Raw genomic sequence first — 5573 nt, 5'->3', positions numbered from 1 at the left:
CCCCCCCACCTCCCATCCACCCTCCGCTGTCGAATACTATAAGTTTTCGTAACCAAAGTGCTGAAGGTGCAGTCCACCAAACGTAAGCCATCCTCCAAGTGTTTTCTTAATTACTATAAGAGTACCGAGCCCTCCCCACGTGGGGGGTCACATGCTTTCCGATTTTCGCGGAAGGATTGATGAAAAATAATTCCAAGACGATTACTTTATTCTAATATAAAATGAACTGATCTTTCTATTGGTACCTTTTTTGAGCCGGTATTTTACATATTTGGTTATAACAAATGATATGAAAACTTTGTCAGTATTTTTAAAGGCTTTCTATTTAAACGCCAAAGGCCAAAAATACACCACGGCAAAGCCCTTTCAAAGCTCTACAGTTCTCCGCCAATGAAAAGACAGTATTTAATCATCAATCCTTCCACAAAGCATTCAAATGCAGGCGTGTTGTTTTTTTAACCGGCCGACCATGCATTCCACCGCGAGAGGTTTCGCTTTCCACAGCGATTCTCCAGCCCCTAATAATTGGACATATAAACAACTTACACCATTGTAACAAGGAAAAGCTGAACTGTTACAAGGTGTACAGCATGTGGTGTGTTATAGCGAAAGAGCAAAGAAACAGTGATCTGAATTACCCCGATTTCACTGAAACCATGCACTCGGAAGGCCGCGAGTGCCCGTAAGGCCATGTTTACGCTACCTACTAGCCACCTCATGAATAGAAAAGTTCAAGCAAGGGCTATATTTGACTCTCGAAGTACAGCTGATGTGTTTGGTTAAGTTTTACTTTCACTCCCCCACACAGATACACTGCTTTCAGGGTCAAAATGCTAAAATTCTTGCTGCAGATCAAGCAGCATGATATGACCACTAAAACTGTCGCAGACAAATTATTTTCAAGAAATTTTCAAACTTAATTACAAACATCAAATTATGGGGAAAAACAGGAGAGCATGCTGCCCAGTGTATCCCCCCACCTTTTTCTTTTTTTTCCTTTTGCCCTCCTCACCCCCGATTGGTCCAGAATGTGTAAATTGTACTATTGCTTTTTGTTTGTTTTTTTGTGAGTGTTTTACAGCGCTCGCCACTGCATATATAAGGTCATACGAGCGAGCAGGACACATTAAACATTTTCAGTTGGTAGTAAATTTTGAATTCTGCCCAGGTGGCAGCCGAAGCCTACTCTTTTTCGATTTTAGACCACCAAGGGATTTTTAACATTCGCAACTTGCACATGATGGGACCTTCGAGATTTTTCGCCCTTGTCCAAGAAGGTAAAGTGTGGATCTTTCTTACCAGAAGATCTGGGGTGTGGCTGAAAGACAGCAGTAAGAAGGAGCCAAGGAGTAGCAGTTGAGAGGCTGCAGAAAGAGTCAGAAGCCAAGAGGAGGGCGGGGCAAAGGAGGTAAGGGGGTGGGAGCAGAAAGTGGAGACGAAAGCAGACGACAGAACATTGCTAGAGAGCAAGAAGAGTGGTGAAAGGATACAAATTTTTCAGTATCTGCCCGGATTCGAACCCAGGACCTTTGAATGAAAGATAAACACCTTACCTCGGCCACGAGAGCTATGCAATTAGGCTTTTTTTATTTTAATGAGATACAGTTTGAATAGAAACCATCAAATGTTTCAAAAACTATAAATTTGCGACTAACAGAAAGTCAATATATATATTATATTCAAGTTGAGTAAAACCAATAAAAATGAAAAAGAATTTTGCTTTGACTTTACAGAATCTAATCTAAGACTGTAGTGAAAATAAAAGACTTTAGAAACCCATGTTTTTCCATGAAAGAAATTTTAAGAGTAACTTCTGTCGCAACGATTCCCCTTCCCCTATTCAAAATTTGAAAAGTCATGAATGGTGAATTACAATTACACCATCTTACTGCATACTATGTCGAGAAAAAGACACATGGGGCTACAGCGAGCATTTAGCTATATCTCTGCGACTGGCCCATATACAGAAAAACGTATTTCCGCCACCTATTTTTGCCGTCTTCTGGGGTTTCCCCCAAGACTCTTGGGTTTCCCTCGTCACGACTCGCCCGCGTTTACGCTACCTACTACTAGGACTGCATTAATTAAGTACTGCGTCAAAAGTACTGTAGTTTTTCATTGCCGGATGACAGTGTCTAAATACACGGTAACCGACAACAACTCTCAGGGTCTTTTCACCACCACTACTGCATCATCATTTCTTCCACCACCATTTGCCTTTCCACATATTTAATTTCATTTTGTTGTGTTATATAAGGTTGTTTTTTTCTACTGTTTTATTTTAAATCACATCACACACAAAACTGACAGCAGTGGCCTCTTACCAACTCCTCTTCCCCCAGCAAGTCGAGAGTACGTGATCGCTACACGCAATCTCATTGGTCAACATAATTAACTTTGCCCCCGGCAAGGTCAACTCAATTTGGTTGTTCTGTTCATACCTCTAAAATGTAATGACGCAGGGAGGTCCAGATGTAGATATTGATCTAGCTCGTACCTGGATATTAAACTTAAAGCTCACGTCTCGATTGTAATCATTAATATCTCAAAATGTGTCCTAAATGGGGGAAATAAAATAGATCTAGTGTTTATTAGGAACAAGGGTCGTAAGTCTGAATGGATGTCTCGCTGGACTCAATTCAGAGTCCGTTCATGAATATAATTTTTGTCTATATTCGATTCGGTACTCACTTAGATTCTAGTAAATAGATGAAAGTGGCTATTCTCACCCGCCTGGAAGTTCTCGCAAGATCAACTCCTCCCCTCTTCTCTCTCTCTCTGTCTCTTTCTGAATACTGTCTATCGGTGTGGACGATCAAATTGACCAAAACAAAGTTAATAAATGATGTTAAAACACAAAAGTAAATTAATTTGGTTGTCTACAAAGATGCTACGGCTATTTAACTTTTCGAATCAAGTCGAACTACGCGGGTCGCCATTTTGTTTCGCCCGGAAATTCTCGCGCTACTCCTCTCTCTCTTTTTCTCTCTCTCTCCACTGCCCACAGACAAAATTGTACGTTTTTAGTAGGCTACAGTTGTAATGGAACGTTTGTTCACGGCACGGAATTCTACAATTTTTCTGTTATCACAGTGTAGAATTCTGTGGTTTAGGGTGAACGCAAAATTTGGTGAACGCGCACTGGGTGAGAATAGCCACAAGACTCGCCTGCACTATTCTCACTCCGGGTGAGAATAGAGGTGGCCTAAATATAGATTCTCGCATGAATAAGGACGTTGTGCTTACTTGAAGCGTCGATGCAAGTTTTAATTCCTCAAAATAGCACAGCACAAGAAGCAAATCCTTGTGGCACAAGTAGCGGCTGGCCTGCAGCAAAAAAGTGCAAGTGACAGTGTTGCACTCCACCGGAGTTCAGTCTCAGTCTGAGTAAAAAAGTCAAAGTGTAAAACGATGCGCCTTAGTGCCTTAGTTTAGTCTAAGAAGATGTTCTCAGAAGAATATAGATATCTAGATCTAAGTCAACCAACACTGGTAGAATAATATTATGTGGGTTTGATTTTGATCAACTTCGACACGCTTCGCTGCAGAACATTTGTAAAAACTTCCTTTACCTGCAGCAAAGATCCTGCCTGAAGGCAAATTGTGTTTGGATGTTAGCCGACTATTGTTTTGGACAGAACAATAAACCTAAACCTACTAACCTCTTTTCCGTGACAAACGAGTTTTCTTCTCTCGTTAGAAGAAAGATTCGAATAATAATAATAAAAATAATGATAATAATTATAATGATTATGATACTAATAATTGTGGTATTGAAAATGTAATAAAATGGAGGCTATCAGCTATTGTTATGTCTCAGTGAGGTTCTCCTTCTCCTTCTCCTTCTTCTTCTTCTTCATCTTCTTCTTCTCCTTCTCCTTCTCCTTCTCCGTCTCCTTCTTCTTCTTCTTCTTCTTCTTCTTCTTCTTCTTCTTCTTCTTCTTCTTCTCGGGGTGTCCAGCAAAGTCGTAAAGTCGTAAAAAAGTCGTAAATTCGGCGCTCTGGCCGTAAAGGTCGTAAATGGTAGTAAATGCGCCTTGAAGGTAGTAAACATTTGGTAAACGGTCGTAAATTAATCTGCGTAGGGAGTGATGAAGCCAAAACAGGCTTCATTGAACCCTAGCCGCGGTACATGACTCCGTTTTAGCCGGTCGCTATTGTGCTATAATATTCGTTCTCCTTTTCCCCGTCCGAGAGTACGTTTCACGCAAAAAGCCAGCTATGGCGGCAAGGCGAAAGTGTGCGTGGCGGCAGGCGAAAGTGTGCGTGACACCAGAGACACTAAAATATAGAGACAGGAAACGAGGTCTCGCGGTCCGTGACAACAGTGCATTTGCGAACGTGACCGCTGAGACGCGAGCTAAAAATAACCAGGCGCGGTATCGACAGCGAAGCGCGTCGCGTCTAGCCTAGGCCTTATCGAAACGAAGCGCGTCGCGTCTAGCGGGGCCTAGGCCTAGCTTTCTGCAGCTTAGGCCTAGCGCAATCAGAGAACTGGCCAAGGTTGCATTTGTAAACAATGCCTCTACAATTACAATTCTATACTCTTCTGGTCTACAGAAAAGGTTACACATGTTGATGAAAACAGGACAACAGATTTTATAATTGAATTCTAGATCTAGGCCAAGTTATAAAATAATGTCGATCTAGCATAAAACCAAAACATGTTTTGATAATGTAGACCGAAAACTAGATCTAGAATGATCTACATCTAGATTATCTAGATCTAGATCTAGATCTAGATCTAGATTCTAGAGATCTAATTATCTAGTCGACAGTGTCAGTAGTTACATAAGAAAAAAAAAGTCATCAAGACTCTAGATCTAGATTCTAGATCTATAGGTTTCCATAATAAAAATATGCCTGCCTTAGCCTAAATAGATCTAGATCTACATGCGTTGATCTAGATATCTAGCTTACAACATAAGCAGTTTAATTTAAGATAGCCTTCCCGGGAAGCTGAGAATGTTTCGGAGTGTTCTATGGTCTGCTGGGGTAATAATATAGTGTAAAGCGCTTAGAGCCTGCTGTTGAGCGGGGATATGCGCTATACAAATGCTATCTATTATTAGCCTAATAAAGGTTAATACATTTTTACTTATTTTACTAATTAGTTACATAGCCCTGCATGGGGTCTGTGGGTAGGGAAGAGTTGGAGAGGAAAGAAAGAGAGCATGCAATAGCAGATCTATATATCCCTATAGGCAAGGGTGAGAAAAGGCAATACAGACTGTAGAAATAGAAAACAGATTTCGTTTTGTGTAGCCTAGGCTAGGCATATATGGATAAAAACAGGAATACAAAGCGACAGATCGAACTCACCAGAGGCCTGTATATATATATATATATATATATATATATATATATATATATATATATATATATATATATATATATATATATATATATATATATATATATATATATATATATATATATATATATATAATGCCTCTTTGCCTCTCTCATGGATAAATAGCATTTTACTGAAACTGGCTGAGACAGTCTCTCATAGAGACACTCTCTCATAGACTGTGTCTCTTGCTGATTCTTTTCGCTGACTCTTTTGTATA

At 40.1% G+C, this 5573-nt stretch overlaps 1 protein-coding gene across 2 annotated transcripts in view; it reads right to left on the bottom strand.

Moving 5' to 3' along the window:
• The window catches only part of LOC101847833 (L-fucose kinase), a 46412-nt gene extending 42777 nt beyond the window's left edge, over positions 1-3635 (bottom strand). Inside the window, exon 1 of one of the 2 annotated variants that reach the window (XM_005105668.3) lies at positions 3573-3635. The gene's annotated coding sequence lies outside the window, so the exon portion shown is untranslated. Of the gene's footprint in view, positions 1-3246; positions 3420-3572 lie in introns of those variants that run through there. The other variant, XM_035971700.1, reaches the window with a different exon arrangement.
• Positions 3636-5573: the final 1938 nt, after the last annotated feature.

The sequence above is a fragment of the Aplysia californica genome, unplaced genomic scaffold (assembly GCF_000002075.1).
Source record: "Aplysia californica isolate F4 #8 unplaced genomic scaffold, AplCal3.0 scaffold00485, whole genome shotgun sequence".
NCBI lineage: Eukaryota > Metazoa > Mollusca > Gastropoda > Aplysiida > Aplysiidae > Aplysia > Aplysia californica.
This window is presented reverse-complemented; position numbering and strand designations above follow the sequence as displayed.